This window comes from Fukomys damarensis, unplaced genomic scaffold, assembly GCF_012274545.1.
Source record: "Fukomys damarensis isolate Sample0158 unplaced genomic scaffold, DMR_v1.0_HiC HiC_scaffold_24, whole genome shotgun sequence".
NCBI classification, from domain to species: domain Eukaryota; kingdom Metazoa; phylum Chordata; class Mammalia; order Rodentia; family Bathyergidae; genus Fukomys; species Fukomys damarensis.
In genome coordinates this window covers 34,952,588-34,970,578 of record NW_022900936.1, presented here as the reverse complement: position 1 = coordinate 34,970,578, position 17,991 = coordinate 34,952,588, and the positions used below count along the sequence as shown (strand labels likewise).

Genomic DNA, 17,991 nt, shown 5'->3' with positions numbered 1-17,991 from the left:
ATTCTTCAAAGTGGTACTTAACTTTATTATTTTGTGTGTGGGGGGGGATACTTAACTTTAAATAGAAACAAACACTTTGCAATCACAGATCTAACTCAAAGCAGATAGGCCCTTAAAGAGATTTGTATGCTACTGATGAAAATATGAAAAATATACAAATTAAACTTTTTATGAAAAGTTTGTGTTTTGAAAGAATGTTTCTTTAACAGTATATGAATTTTATAATATTTACAACTGAATAATTACCAGCTATGCTCTGTCCTTTCAGGAGTCAGCATTTAGTTAGGAAAAACGCTGAAAATCACAAATTCTAAGTCTACTCATTTCCATATACTAATGCTAGTTTTCCTTCCTTCTAAAATGACGATGGTTGCTGTCAATTTCTTACTACAATGATGAATGGCAAGTATTTTAATTGTGAAAGGCTTTTGAAATTGTGTGCCATTATACATTTTTAAGATAAGAATATTTTATTGTGACTATATGTATAATTCAGAATTACATGATGACAAAAGTAAAAGCAAAGCTAACTTAACACTACATAACATAAAAATGTGGAACTAACTCTAGAGATTTTGAAGTTATGATTATGGTTGTTTCCAAAGTTTTACATTAGTAATGATGGTCAGAGGATGTAATTATCAGCTATTCATCCTGATGTTAAATGTTTGTATAAGAATTTTCTGGAGTAAGACTTTTATAATGACTCTTTATAAAGAACTGAATAAATTTTGTCTTTTAAAATTATTTTTAATTATACAATCAAACCGTTTTTGCTGATCTGTAGGAGTACAGCTAAAATATTTAATAATCTCAAGTGTTCAAACTATATCATTTTTGTACTGGATATGGTGGTTCATGTCTGTAAACACAGCACTTGGAAAGCTGTGACAGGAAAGTTCCAATGACTTGCAGCCCTGCCTATGCTAAGTGGTTAAATTCAAGTTCTGTCTGACCTACACAGCAAGACCCTGTCTCAAAAAATATATATACTGTGTCTAAAAAAAAAATCAACATTATATTAGTTTGTACCTCTATATGTATTTATATTTTATGAATACAATATTTTTCTTGGAGATATTTCTTGTTTTGGCAAACATAAAATAACTATGTTCTGAATCAAATTGCAACTAATTCACTCAGGAGAATTTTTAAAAGTATAGCAACATTATGAATACCATATATTGTACTAGAAGAAAATATTTTATTTATTTGAAATTATATTTTCTTAAGGAGCCCTAGATCACACAATTTCATTAACATTAAATTGAAACTGTTAAGTTTCCAAATGTTTTATTTTTAATATAAAAATATAAATAGAAAGTTCCTTTTGTATTTAACTTAACATTCTGTGATATTCTTGTCTTTTAAAAATAGTTTGCTGGATTATTTAGTAAGAAAGAAGATTAAGCATAGTGTCATGTTGTAAATACCTCATAACTTTGATTAAAGGGTTTCTTTTAATTGAACAACAGAAATTAATAGATTCATGGGTATAAAACAAATGTAATTACTCTTGTTAAAAACATAAAAACTTGCAGCGTAAGTGTGAACAGCTCACAGAATAGGTACTTATCTATTGATGTGAAAGGTGGTTTTAGGGGCAAATATCCTTATACAGTGAGACCTTGGCTCATGAATTCAATTCTTTCCGTGACTCTGGCTGTAAACCAAACTGTACAAGAACTGAATCAAATTTACCCATAGAGTCAACATTCAATCTAACCATTGAATTTGATTCAGTTCTCATCCAGCTTGGTTTTCGACCAGTCATAATATCAGAGTTGCTATATCAAAGAGACCGCATAGAAAAAAAAATAATAATTGTAAGTTTAGTTTATTATTCCTGTGATTGCAAATGAATATTTTGTACTTATTGATAAAAGTTATATCAAGGACACTTCCTTATCTAAGAAAATCTTTTATCTATATAATTGCTGTGATGGGTCTAATTACTAATTACTGATATACACTTATTTCTAATATCCCTTATTGTTAAATACTCACCATTTTTGAATGATCAAAACTAAAGTGAGCATGGAATTAATTCATAGCTCATTATGTTACAAATGGTCTGAAGATAAAATGTTGTTGCAAAGAAGCTAACTTTACCCAAACACTCTCAGCTGGAAATGCTAATTTTATAAACAGAACTGGAAGATCAAGCCCTGACCACTCTCACCTGTCAGGTGCCATTTAACTAAACCTTAATTTATAAGAGTAACCATAAAGTTCTTCTGAGACATTGGCTCCCAATAAAGAATTCCATTGCAAATTACAACTGACTTCATGAATTTAGCTAAAAGTTTTCTTAGGCAGTCATAGAACAGTTTGGTCTGATAGTCAAGTGTTAATACAATCCAAAGCCACACTACAAGAAAAAACTAAATTACTTATCAAATTACTAGCAATTGAAGATCAATATTTTAGAATAAAAAGTCAAATAAAAATTTGAATGTGATTTATAATCATATTCTCTAACAATTTTTGTAAAATAAGGATTTTCAAAAATTGAGTATATCCATTCTCCTTTCAAAAAATCATTCATACCAGGCAGACTGGTGAGGACCACACAGCCTCTCGGGAAGCTCTCTCCTCTTCCACCTTCAGCGCCCTAGGACTCTAAGGAGCAGACCGCAGACCGGTGAGGACCGCCCAGCCATACGGGCAGCTCGCTGCTCCCCCATCTCCAGTGCCCCAGGCTTTTATCAGAGCAAACCCGTAGGACCGCCCAGCCACCTGGGTGCCTCTACAGCTTTCCTCTCCCGCCCCTTTTTGCTCTGGGGCCTCCTGGTTGTGCTGGCACCTGGATCCACTCTGCAGAGACACAGGTGGTCATAAAGGCCATTTTACTGAGCTCCAGAAGATAGAGCAGAAGTGAAAAACTGCCATAAAGGCACATCAGACCTCCATAGTTAGTAAGTTGGAGGGCTCACCACCTTCCATCAGAAACTTGGAAACAACCCATTTGCCCATCATTTGGAGACTGGATAAAGAAGATGTGTTTTTTCTTTTTATTTTTCTTTTTTATTGAGTTTATTGGTACATTTTAGGTACACAGTACAGTTACATTCATCACTGGGATCTTGTACTTTTAGATGACAGGTCTTGGTTCTCATTTTTGCCCCTTGTCCCTGCCCTCCCTTTGCCCCCTCCTCTCTTCCCTATTTACAAACACTTTATTTCCATTTTTTCATTTTCTAATTTTTCTTTTCCTTTTTCCTTATTACCTTTCCCCTACCCTTCCCACTTTCCCTACACCTTTAGCCCTTTTCTTCCTATTTCACAATGTCCATTATGTCATTAGGATCTTATGTACTATTATAGTTTATACACACCAGAGAAACTATTCGGTATTTACATGTGTGTGACTTATAAGATGTGTTTTTTTTCTATAAAATGAAATACTACTCAGCCATAAACAATGAAATTAGAGACACTCATAGAAAAATGGATACACATTGAGGATATACTCCTAAGTGAAATAAATAAGTCACACATGTGTAAATACCAAATAGTTTCTCTGGTGTGAAAATTATAAAGGGCTAAAGGCGTAGGGAAAGTGGGAAGGGTAGGGGAAAGGTAAGAAAGGAAAAGGAAAAAAAACCTGAGAAAATAAAAAAATGGAAATAAAGTGTTTGTAAATAGGGAAGAGAGGAGGAGGCGAAGGGAGGGCAGGTACAAGGGGAAAAAATGAGAACCAAGACCCGTCATGCAAAGGTACAAAATCTCAATGATGAACGTAACTGTACTGTATACCTAGAATGTGCCAATAAACCTAATGGGAAAAATAAATAAATAAATGCAAGGGAAGTCATCAAAAAAAAAAAAAAAGAATGTGGACTATCTCTAGGGGAAGGGCAGCAGAAACGTGCAGTAGAACCGTACAGAGTTCAACCCTGCAGGAGGTCAGGGAGCAGTCTGAGTCTCAGGGGTCCGCCTTTGGCTGGCTGAGACTAATTGACTTAGTTCTGTACATTGCTGCCCATATTTTCTATTGTGATAGCAGAGATATACCCTGAAAGAAGCTCTTCCACTTATTTTTCTTTCTTTTCCTCTTATTATTATTTTTTTATTTTAATTTTTAAAGGAAAGCAAAGAAGCGAAAAGAAAAAAATATGAGAAAAGGAAAAATGGAAACAAATAAGGTAGGGAGGAGGGGTGCAGGGAGGGCAGGGACAAGGGGAAAAGATGAGAACCAAGACCTGTCATGTAAAGGTACAGGATCTCAGTGATGAATGTAACTCTACTGTACTTAAGAAGCACCAGTAAACTCAATGAAAAAAATCATTCTCAGCATAATCTTTACAAAACAAAGGAAAAATCATATTTCAAGTATTATTTTCTTTTACCTATGACATATTTTACACAGTTATATTCAAACTTGGTTCTAAAATATTATCTTTCTGCTTGCACTGTAATTCTGTTTATCTGATTATTTATCCATTTATCCATTTTTCTGATTATCTGATTATCCATTATCTGATTACTTTGTGCACCTATTGCACTGGGCCCTTTAAGTAGCCACATTCTTAACACAAAATTTATTTAACAGAATTGTACAGTGTGGACATGTCTGTGGGTATTTCCTTCAGCCCTAATATTCACTTCAGTGTGGAGGTGTCTGTGAGTATTCCCTTCAATCATAACATACATTTCTGGAGAAATGTCATATTTGGTAGATAATAGTCTAAAAGGGAAATCTTTCGATTAAATCTTTCAAAAGAAATCATCATTTTTCAAAGTGCTTCTTATGGAAGAGAAATATTCAGTTAGTTACATTCTCTCAGATACTGAGACTGTCCATGATAATGTACATAAGGTGACTAACAGAAAGCCTGGTATTCACTTCATTTTCTTTTCTACAAGACAGTTAAAAAAATTATTTCTTCCCTCAGCTCATAGGGCTCTTATGTGCATCTTTCAAAAAAGAAATTTCAAATCTAGAAATTACTTTATAAATGAATGAGATTTAAATATTTTAAAGTGGTACAATATACATTAGCAAATGATAAGGGAACAAATATTTTAAACAATGTTTTTTAAACATAATGATTTTACATATTGAAATAAATTCACACTGTCTATCATCTATCTTGTTTCTGTAAGATTTTAAAAAAGTTTGGAAAGTCAAAACCATTTTCCACTTCTCTTAAAATTTTTACTAAATTACAGTATTTACTTTTGTTGAAATTTAATAGAATATCTTTTAATATTACTGCAAATTCTTACACCTTCTTGTTAAATTCATAATAGACTACACATGATTAGCATTACTCTAAGAATTCATTGTATTTGGTGGATGGAAATCATAAAAAATGATCAACAATCTATTGGTAATTTAAAGAAAATGAGAAGATAAGGTAAAAGTCTATGAAAACATTGGGTTTCACCTGTACATGATTAATTTTAAACATGCTTGCTATGGATTTCACAAGTAAGTCATTTAAAATAGCTTATGATATTAGGACTAAAATAATTTTGTCTATCTGCACTGTAAAATCAATTATTTTATGCAGATACTTAATATCTTTAACTTGAAAATTTTTTAGAAGAAATGAATTTTAAAAAACACTGTGTTTTATCTATTTTAATCAGTATTAGATTGAATAAATTTACATGTTATTCAGAGACTGACCTTAATCAGAAGCTCTGGACTGCTAAAAAATTGGTTGAGGATTGCATCGACTCTACATGTGCAAATTTTCCAACACTTAAGGAATTTATTTTTCTGACAATAAGATTTTTTTTGAAATGATGGTAAAGCTACGGTAAAACTGTGGAGAAAATAACTACTAATAGATTTTTTTCTTTTTGAAATTTTACTTTTATTACTACATATTTGTGCTACATAATGATTGCATTCCTCACGGGGAATTTGTAAATAACACATCTTAGGGCTTTTTCATCCTCTTTACTTCCCTTCACCCTGCCTACTTTAAATGTATTTCGGTTAGAACAAATATATCAAAATTTTCTTCTAGCATTGTCAACTTATTTTGTGTGCAAGAAAGAATCGAAAGGAATGCAAAAATGTAAAGGTCGGCAAATTATATATCTAAAATGTGACAAAGAGAAACAAACTACCTGTACAATGAAGTTATCATAAAATAGATCATTATATTCTTCAGGCTTATGATGCATTCAGTACAAGTTTGAGTATTCTTTTACTTCTTTATTCAAATTGCTTTCATTGGACAATCAAAATCAGAGAAACTACTTTTGAGCTCAGTTTCAGTCATCATGGCTGAACAACATGTACAAGAAGACAGTTAATATTTACCATACTTTTCCCAAGTAAGAGCTGCTTTTGGAAGAAGCTGAGACAATGACAGAGATAACTTGAAAACCATTAGAGTAAATACCAGGAATCTTCCACTTGTAACCTACATCATGGAGAGGAAGGAAAAATATAGCAGTGAACATGGATTGAGAGTTTAGAATTCTATAGTATATGAGAAGATTCTCAAGTTGGAAAATAGTAACTGAGAGAAAAATTAAGCCAGGCTGTATTTATTTACTTTTCTGTTTTGAGTGTGTTTTCTTTTAAACATTTATGGCATTTTATAGTTTGCACATTCAATATTCTGATTCTTTCTGGCATAACAGCTGAATAGTAGTATTTATCTAGTAAATGATTTTTCAAAGAAAAAATGAATGAAGACTAAAACCCCTATTTCATGTTTTATTGATTATCAAATGCTTATCAGAAGTACATTATGTTTTGCTTTCTATGTGGTTTAATTGAAAAAAAGATGGTCAAGCCAAGGATTTAGTTCAGTGGCTCTGGCACCTGCCTTGCAAGAACAAGGACCCAAGTTCGATCCCTAGTTCCATACACACACAAAAAAGAAAAAAGGCGGTCACTAGTGAACTAAAAACACAAACTTGTCATTATATGATGTATTATGTGAATTTATAAACACACAATTATTTAAGGGAGAAATATCTTTCTCTAAGCTATAAAGACAAAAATGGTTATGGTGAATGTCATAATTACTCATAGGTTAATTGGTAGAGTATTTTAAATAAGAAGCCTCTAATTTATAAATAACATTAAAATATGAGAACATGAAAATTTACTAAATACCATGATAATAGTTTTCCAATTATTAACTCAACTGTTTGTGATTTCAATATTCACCAAAACATAAATTAAATGTTTTTAAATTATCCATGTAATAAAATAAATATCTAATATGTCTATGATAAATTATATTCAAATTTGTATTATTTAGTGCAAAAGTAAAAGAATACCCTTGCTTGGTGTTGCCTGCTTATAATCCCAGTTACTCAAGAGGTTAAGGCAGGAGGACAGGGGGAGGAAGATTACAAGTTCAGGGCCTGTGTGGGCACTACAGAAACTTATCTATATAACTCAAAACAGCATTTTAAAAATGGTTGGGGATGTAGCTCAGAACTCCCTGAGTTTAAGCGCCAATACAGCAAAAAGAAGAAAAAAAATAGTAAAAATTTAGCACACATGTTTATAGATGGACAATTTAAGGATAATTCAATAACGTATTACTAATTGTGTTTATGATATTAATCTAACATGATAAAAGTGAATTTTATACAATACACTGGTGTTACTTTCCATTTCCTTTAATGCTATCCCCAGATTGATTACAGAAAGTGTCAAGAATAAAGACATGTATGCTTATGAAACAGTGTAAAACATCAGTCTCATTTGAATTAACCCCTATAATATGTTATCTATTAACTCATACAAAATTAGGAGGATTATTGTAGTACATTTAGATGCATTTCTTAATGTCAAAATTAAACTGGTACATTAATTCTCATTTTTTTCATTCAAATGAGATCACAGCATATTTCTATATCTGATTCATGGTTATCACATAATAAAGGGATTATACGATTGGAAAGAGTCAACAAAATGTTCTTGGATAAAATATTAAAGTATTAAGATTTGCTTTCACGCTTTGGTTATTTTTCCAGTCAGTAATTAGAGTTGGGTGATATAAGGCAACTGTGGGTATTTGTGTGTACTTAGTATCTTTGTAACAAGTTCATTGTTTTCAGTGTTCTAGTCAGATTACATTAAGTGTGGAACTACAATATACTGTATTTGAGAAAAGTAGGATGGTGAAATTTGTACCTGATGGAAGGATTTATTAATTGGTCTGGAGGGAAAATCCTAACCGTGGAATTTGTTTTTGGAAGCTATCCATGTAATAAGGTTACATATGCTAATAAAAATCACTCCTACAAAAAGCCCTCAAGATCTGAAAAGTAGGAGGCTAAACAGGCAACTGCTAATGTGTGTTCAATATGAATCAAACTATTATGCAAATATGACATAAATATTTTTCAATTGGAAAAATGAAAATTAAAATGGTACGTCTTTTTCCTTAAATATATAATTTCCTAAGTAAAGCAAATAGAATGAAGTAAATAAAGCAGAAGAGATACAGATACTAGGCAGTCAACAATCAACATTAAATGGAAAGCTTTCCCCAAACTAATGTTTACTCTATAAGTGAGAATCACGATTTTTTTTTCTTTTATTTTGGCTATAATGGAGAACACCATTTCCAGGAAAAATAAAGGTGAGAGCCCCTATTTTCCAGATGCCCTGTTGAGTTACCTGGCTTAATATTCCCTGGTCCAGTTCCTTAATTATTTTTATTAGTACACCTGGGGAGTTGGTAAATATATGTAGCTCACCCTTTTCCTTTTCCTCAAATCCCCTCCCTGTTTGTATAAGGTCGTCTTTCCCATTTGTTTCTTATCATCTAGCTATTATTTTGTTCTTTAAAGATGTCCTGATCACAAGCCAGGTCTCAGTGCTACACTGAAAAATAAGTCACTTGAGGGTCCATGTAGTTTGCAATGTCAGTTAGAAAGTGAACATACATTCCAACAAAGAAAAATATATTTAGTGTTAGAATCAAACACTAATGAGTGAAAAGAAAAACCACTAATACGTGAGATCGTGTCTGTTGGAGTAGCCATTTTTATTTTTCAGTATCTGATGTGAATAGTTTGAGGAATGAAAATTTTAAGAAGGAGAATGTGTAGCAGATGGACTATATGTAACTTTGCCTTGACCAGTAAATAAGTAAATAAATGTAAATATTATAAACCTATCTTCTCTGAAACTTCTTTTCATTTCATTGACCAATATGACATTTTTTTCCTACTATAACTTATTGATGAAGTATTAGATTAGCCTTACCTAAGTCATTTACCTGTGTATCTTCTGTTGTTCCCAGGCCATCAACTAAGTAGCTTTGCTTTGCTACTCACTTTTACTATACTATTACTGTGTTACAGTCAGCTGACTATGTATTAATCATCCAGAACTGTGAGCTAAATTAAACATTTTCTCCTTCAAAGTTGTGAGTGATGGGTATTTTTCTCCAGCAATTAGAAGCTTAATGTATGCTGTTCAATGGGAATGTTTCTTTTACAGTGATGGAAATGTTCTGTATCTATAATGTACCACTGTAGCTACTAGACATATGAGTCTTAAAGATGTGAAATGGATTGTGTGATTGGAAAATAAATTTTAGTTGCACTCAGTCTTAATTAATTAGATATAATGTAGCTAATAGACACTGTATTAGACATTAAAATATAGATTATTACTTGCTCATATTTTTGGGAGAAGCCTAACAGATCATGATTTTGACTGCATCAGTGTTGAGTAAGTTTTTAAAAATAAATATATTTCATAGAATAATTATCCTTGAAAAATGTTTCACCTAAATCAATCCTTAAAGATTATCTGTAGCCCAGGAATTAGTCTGACCTATATGGAAAAAAAAACTAATTACAAGAATCAGTTTGAAGAGGAAAATAGAATCTATGACACAGCAATGTCAAACCTAAGGAATTTTAAAATGAAAAATATGAATCTTTCTAAGGAAAGTTATGTATTATTAAATTCATATAGAATTCAGGAGCTTTTCTTTGATTGTTGAATTTTTAGTAAAAGGCAAAAGATGTAAACAATCTTAAGCATATGAGAATTCCTTTTTATAAATTGTAAAACTAAAGAGGCTCAGAATTCTCCTTCTCTCCTCACTGCGTCCCTATCCAAAACAGAGAGCCAATCATACATATGACACCGTTCTTTACTTATGACACCCAAAAGCTCCATATATCTTACAAAGGATTTTGCTGTAGGGCCATGGATTTAGCTCTGCTAACTGCTTTGTAAGTGTAAGGTCCTGAGTTCGATTCCCAGTACCCCCTCAAAAAATTACTGTAATCATGTACTTTCATAATTCAAAATGGCATTGTAAAACCACAACTAATAAAGTTGACCTACTTTCTATAATTAAAGCATCTGTCAGTAGGACTACTCCATGGAAGCATATAAGCATTCGGAGAAAGCTTAAAAAGTAAAATATTTCTTAGTACATGTTTTCTTCACATTGGAAGCATAAAGTGGGTTTTCCCTTCTTTGTAAAGGTATAAAAAAATGGATTTACCAAGCTGAATGCCAATATTAAGATGCTTTTTCAAAGATAGCAAAAGTTAACAATATATATCACTTACAGTGAATCATGTATCTACTGAAAGTATCCTTAATGTTCTCTGAGCCGAGAGTGGTGGCACAGGCCTGTAATCCCAGCACTCGGGAGGCTGAGGCAGGAGGATCCCTGTGAGTTCAAAACCAGCCTGGGCTACATAGTGAGTTCAAGGTCAGTTGCAACTACATAGTGAGACCCTTTCTCAAAAAAACAAAAACAACAACAACAAAACCCCCAAAACAAAATAATAATAATAATAATAATGTTCTTAGAATCTTATTGCATTACAAAACCTAATGCTCTTGACAGATATTATCCATATAACAGGTAACTAGGCAACTTGTATACATATATTGTATAATTTACACAATGAAATTAGTTTTTAAACTCAACACAGGTGCTTTTCCTATATGCAAGAAACATAAATTAAAAAACTGAAATTAGTATGATTCCACCTCAGAATAACAATAAGCAGAAAATAGAATATATACAGTAAATGCAAGTGCTGTATTTTGTGTCCATTGTATTTGTCTTAGAAATAATGTAAATTTGGCATAATATACCATATTTTACATATTTTAAATTTAAGGAAAAGTTAAAGCAATATAAACAATTGTAGTAATACTTTAAATTTTAAACTGAATAGCAAATATGCCTAATACATAGATAATTTAATGAAATAAAAATTACAGCATATTATGAAAGACTAAGCTAAAACAAAAACAATATTGTTAAAATAATTCATACACAAAACTTTGTAAAGGGAACTGTTCTCTTACATTGTAAATTTTTAATGTGGGCTACGGAACTCTCTAACTTCTGATTGTTTTCTAATGGATTTATGACTTTACAATCTGTTTTGTCCAATTTCTTTCCCCTAAGAGATGGTTTCACAGGGCATCAGTCTAGCTAGAAATGTCTCCAGCTTTCTTTTGATTGTGCCACTCTCCATCTCTGGGAAAGGATGGATCACTGCAGCATTAATGTAGATCCCTGTATAGATCGTTGAGCATTAGTAGAGGCAAAGTAAAGCCTCAAATAAAACAATGGAACAATGTTTTAATTAAAAAGTAATACACACAATACTTTTACCTATTATACTTCCAAGGAAAAATATTGTTATGTACAAATCGTATCAAAATTAGAGTAGTCCAAATACATAGAAAATTCATAGTATAAAATGCATTACAAGGATAAGGCACAGGAGTTTTTTTAAATGGTAGCTATGGTATTGTGTACCTTATGTCACAGGTGCTCACATAAACTATTTCTACATATAATAATTTCTTGTATAATCTTTTCTTTCTATAATAAAATTAAATATTAAACTAATTCTAGAATTATCAGAAAAACCTATGTGCACTTTTCCTCTGTAAGTATCTAGAAAATACGCACATAAGATGGAAAGATAATGTAAACATAAGTATTTCTTAAAACAGCAACAATGACATATTTCTTATGAATTAGTTACTTATTTTTAAAAATTCAACTATCAAAAAATTCAACTATCATTCTTTTACTAAGTGTAATGTTATTTATTATAATTAGAACTCAAGTAGGTGAGATTTTGTGCACCATGCTTTTGATCCAGGGTACATATGCATGTATCTGTCTATCTCTATATATGTTTATATCTGTCTACCTATAAGAGAATATGTAATAAGTAGATGACAAATCCCTATCATTAAATAGCTTACTACTATACTATTATTATTGTACTGTGTATTTTCTCAACCTTTGGAAATGTCAATAATTTAGACTATGTTTATAGATAACTGTATATAACCTTGTGAAGAAACTTCATAAATCATTAATATACTGATTTGACAATTAAAATTTTAAATAAATTAGCAATCAAATGCAAAAAAGTAAGGTAATATTCTCTCCCTCTTCATTGTTCCTAAAGTTTATGAACTAAATCAGCTTCAAAGAAAGAAATAATTAATTCTATTCCCTTTTCAAATGAAGTAAATATTTTATCACTACATTTAATAATTCCTTATATAATCTTTTATACTTGTAACCAAATTAAATACCAAACTAATTATGAAATAATATGGTTTGGATCTAGATGCCCCCCCCCAGCCTCAAATGATCATAGGTGTGTGAAGCTGTAATTAACTGATTCATGATGCAGTGCTAGGCTCTAGCACACTAGGATGGAGGGTGTGAGTGCTACCATGCTAAGTAGTCTGAATAAGATAAAAGTGGCAGGGAGATGCTGTTCAGTCTCTCTTGTTGCTTTTGCTGTCTTCCACTGCCATAAATTGAAGCTCTCCCTTGTTGCTTTTGCTGCCTTGTGCAACCCTTGTTCTGCTCTGTCATGCGGTTTACCATCCCTGCCTTGGAGCCAGCTGATTATGGACTGAAACCTCTACACATTGTAAGCCAAATAAACCCCTTCCCTTCCATCTTTTGGTGTTTGCATTTCATCTCAGCAACGAGAGAAGGGTAGCTAATACAATATATATGCAGAATCAATGGTAATATTTAGTCTGCAAAACTCATATAGGTTGGTTAAAGTTTTTTTTCAATTAAACCTACTGCTCATGCCCAAGTTATAATATTATCAAATAAGAATAAGTCAACATTTCATGAGAACTTATAAGTTTAAGAAAAGATGAGCATATTGTTTCATTTCCGATCATTTTATGTTGGTCGCAATAACTTATTTGGGTATAGCTGAGTGAGAGAGTGATTTTGCTAACCACATATTAGGCCTTGGGTGAGAGGCAGGGTGAGAAAGAGACATGAGGTGGGGAATCTTTTACTTTAAAATTGTCATAGACCTTTAGTGAAAATCTGTTAAAGAATTTCATAAGTGCAACTACTTTTCTAAAAGGCTGAAATCATCACTGTCAACCCAATAGAGTGGTCATTTTAAAATTTTCACTCATTTTAAATTTAAAGCTATGAAATTTTAGCAGGCAGTATACCTGGCACAACTATGAAACTTCTGTATAGATGAAGTGATTTAAAAGTTCCTAAGCATCTCAGTTCAAGGGTATTTCTCCTTTTCTTCAAAAGCCTTTTTTCCCCTTTGTTACACTCATTAGAGTACCAACTATGTATACTAAGGAAACAGTGCAAGCACAGAAAGGCTGTCATTTCTTTATTAATATAAATTGGTTCATCATGCTGCTTACCTTCTAACTGATGCTTTGAACTCTATTACACTGAGTCAGATTTGACAACAGAACGAAACCACAGGCATATTCCTCTCTTTAATATGTTTCTAGGGAATTTGAATATTCTTAATAAGCTCACTGACTAAGATAGCCTTAATGTTTCCCTCAGCTTGATTAAACTTCAGACAGACTTCTCGCTGACTCTGGGCTCTGACCTCCCTTTTCTTAGAGCTGTTATTTTGAAAACATGTAATTGCAAATTCTTTCACTGCTCCTTTGAGATATCTATAAACCTTTTTAAAATCCTCTTGCTAGTTTACAAAGGGGGAATCCCTTTTAGATGGGCCTCAGAATCATTCTTTGAAATATAATCATGGAGAAAGACATTGTCCCTTCTCTGAGTCTCTCTGGAAAAGGTAGGTGACTCAGATGAGCTCCAATTAGCAAACAGGGGATGGCCTAATTATAGAAAAAATAAAGACTAACTCAATGGGCTCAACATTTCCACTTCGCTATTAACATCCTCCAGTACTTTTTTAATAGCTCTTCACAGCCTATCCTTAAAACTTTGTAGGGAATTGCCCCATTGATTATGCCCAAAGCAGGCTGTGAGCAGTGCAAGCTGTAAAGATTTAACCCCACAACTGGGTTCTTTTGAGAAGCACGTTCAAAACAGCCTACATGACTAGATAACATGGCAGCCGAGGTCACAGTAGCTCACACATAAATTCCATTCCCTAATTTAAGAATGCTTTGTCTCTTCTCTTACAAGCCTGGACTGCATCAACAACATATCCCTAGCAAACACATGTAGCCCTCTATCTTAACCTGTGATGTCACTATTAAATATCACTTGCTTTGGATGGACAGGATCTTTTGCTGCTTGCTCAGCATTGGCCATCCTGGCTCCCCACTTCTCTCTTTAACTCTGTCTATAAGTTTTGCTTCTTGCCTTGTACCATAGCATGGAGCAGATCAAAATTCATCTCAAGAGTTTCCAATAAAAGTTCTTCTTTTCTTTATTTCCATACAGTTAAATTCAAACTTAGACATGGCTTACTGTAACTGTCTTGAATAAAGTATTATTTTTCTACCAATGCCTGGTGCAAGTTTTGTTTTGATATTACTTTTTTCTTTCCTCATTGAGTTTATTAGTATATTTTGGGTATGCAGTACAGTTACATTCATCATTGGGATCTTGTACCTTTACATGGCAGGCCTTGGTTCTCATTTTTTCCCCTTGCCCCTGCCCTCCCTTCACCCCTCCTCCCTTCCCCCTTTACAAATACTTCATTTCCATTTTTTTATTTTCTCATATTTTTCTTTACTTATAATGAATATAAGATCCAGTCACAATCATCATGGTGTAACTTTGAGCAGCATTGATGTGTCATAAAAAATTTTGGGACATCTGAAGAGTTTCAGACAAAATGAATTAAAACAAGTAAAAGGACTGTAATAGCACTGGTAAAATTTGCTAGTAGTTGCTCATAATTGCTTGAAGACTTTTTCATTTTATTTTCCTTGTTTTAAGTACTTCCAGGAGAAAATATGATTCATTTAAATGACTAAATACTCAAATTCATTTTTACCAAATACTTGAATGACTTTGGTTCACTAAGCTATACCAAGTTTCTTCTTAGAATAACCACATAAATTTCTGAAACACTGATATGTAGAGAATTATCAGAAAATTCCTTAAATTTGGACATTTTACTGTAATATACCTAGATGATATTAAACACATTTTACATCAGTAAAATCAACATTAAAAATAAATTTTTACAGATACATTTTATCACCACAAATAATGAGAAAAGCATAGACTGAAAATCACTGTAATTATAACCAAGAAATACTTTTTAAATATCAGGATAAGGATCCTCTTGATTTCATTTTAGTAGAGATGTCACTAGGAAGGTACTGACAAAGATAATCAATCCCAACAATTCAATGTCAGTTAACCACCCAATTTTTCATTTTTTGGGGGGGTCAGAAATAAGACTTATTGATGAACTTGTCTGGGGCAGGGGTAGCACAGTGGAAGCCTTCAGAAGTGCAAGGCCTGCCACTTGTCCAGGGGACCACGGTTCGGGATGTATTTCACCCTGCAGCCATCAGGGATGAGGTGCTTCTCAGCCACCACATCTTCAATTCATATGCACTGAACTTGGTGAAGCCCCACTTCTTGGAGATGTGAATCTTTTGGCAGCCAGGAAACTTGAACTTTTCCCTGCCTAAGGCCTCGATCACATGTTCCTTGTTCTGCAGCTTAGTGCAGATGGACATGATGACCTATCCAATGTGAACCTTGCCACTGTGCCCCAGGGCTTCCCAAAGGTACCTAGCATGCTGGTCTGGAGCCTGGATTGGGGTTGGCAGGAGGTCAGATAATGAACATCCACCTGGAAGCAGTGTCTCCAAGGTCCCTTAGGGCAGCCCATACAAGCAACAGGCCACATACACTACCAAGGAGATTGCTGTTTGCAGCCACTGCACACTGAGCACCTACCAGCAGAGGAACCCAGTCGGCTTAATTGACTGCAGCAACAATTTTTCACTTTTATTTTAGGATAAAAAATGCATAGGAGTTATAGTTAATTTTTATGAAATAAATTCATGTTACTTTCATAAACACGTTGATCATTATAGATGTTGCAGTCAGTGCTAGGACATTCAGCTAACATGAGATAACATAGGACATGGCGCTCATCTCTGAAATATATCCTTATAAGGTAAGTATATGCAAAAAAAGGTAATATTGTCTAATAGAGTAAAATAAAATATTACATACATATGGAAAGACAGAGGAATTTTCTAAGCTTAACTGAGGGTTAATGGAAGATTTCCACAAAAGGATTATTTGTAACCATACCTAAATTTAGGTCTGCAATGGATATGGGTTACTCAGATAATGGAAATAGAAAGTGTTTAAACATGATGCCAAACTATTTTTCTTAAATGTCTAGATGGTAAATGAGACTAGATAAGGATTAAAAAAATACACAGGGAAGCCTGGTATGTCTGAAGTCCATGGCCACTGCAGTGGACATAACTAGTTCTTTTGATATAGATCTAAAATGTTTGCCAAAAGTCTCATTTGTTCAGAGGTGGGGATTTGGGGTGGTGATTGGATCATAGGGCTATTATATACATCAGTAGATTGATTCATTGATGAGTTCATAGCTGAATATGCTATTAGGAAATTTGGCCTGTTAAAGGAGATATGTTGCTAGAGTTATGACACAAACCAGTGTATTTTTGTCCCTGCCTCCTTTTTTCTCTTTACTCCTCTTTACTTCCCTTCTCTTTGTTTTCTCCTCTCTCCTCTCTTCTCCTCCTACTTCTCCTCCTTGATATGCTCTTCCTCTCCCTTGCCTCCTAGCTCTAGGTTTTCATTGCTATGCCGTTTCACCAAGCCATTTGAACCTTGGAACCAGCTAACCATGGACTCAGTCCACAGAAATAATTACCCAGAATAAAACTGTCCTCCTTTAAATTCCAAGTAAGAGATAAATTTTCCAGTATATAAAGAGGCATAGTATGTGAAAATGAAAGTCAGGAAAAAAGTCTGGATTGAGAATGTAAATTTAGGAGCCATCAAAGCTTTTCATGATTCATGCATAAAACTAGGAAAAAGAATCAATAACACAGATGGAAAATGATGAATTTGAGAAATAATTGTGAATAACCTCAATATAACTGATAGGCAGATGAAGCATCCACAAGTGAAATGTACATAGAAAGAACAGTATAACACAAACCCAGACAAAAATAAGTTCTTGAAAGCTGTGCCCTATAAACAACATAATATAAGTCCACTAAGTAGATGAAATGTTCTGCGAGGGTCTGAGACTACTGAGTCACTGTTCAACTCTATTTTAAATGTCTGATGGGCTTTCCTTTGCATGTGATTTGTTTCTTTTCTCTTACTGCTTGTAGTATTTTGTTCTTCTGTTGGGTTTTGGGGCTCTTGATTATTATATGTCTAGGTGTATATTTTTGTTAATTGTAGCTATTTGGGGTCCTATATGCCTCACTTAACTGAATGTCAAATTCTTCCTCTCTGTTTGGAAACTTTTCTGTCATTAATTCTGTGAACAGCTTTTTTAAGTCATTTGTATTTTCTCCTGCTACTTCATGGATTCCTATCAATCTTATGTTATTCTTTGCATCAACAATTCCTAGAATTATTGGATTGATTTCTCATGATCCCCTACTGTTTTTATGAGACCTCTCTTGTCATGGTCACTGCAATCTTATCTTCTATATCTGAGATTCTATCTTCACATTCTTTTATTCTGTTGCATACAATTTCAATGGAGTGTTTAATCTCCTGGATATCTTTGAATCTGTTT

General features: G+C 33.1%; 1 non-coding gene across 1 annotated transcript; it reads right to left on the bottom strand.

Moving 5' to 3' along the window:
• Window positions 1–16,045: 16,045 nt before the first annotated feature.
• Window positions 16,046–16,180, bottom strand: LOC117283279. The gene has a single exon (XR_004514269.1). It is a non-coding gene; the product is annotated as a small nucleolar RNA SNORA70 (small nucleolar RNA).
• Window positions 16,181–17,991: the final 1,811 nt, after the last annotated feature.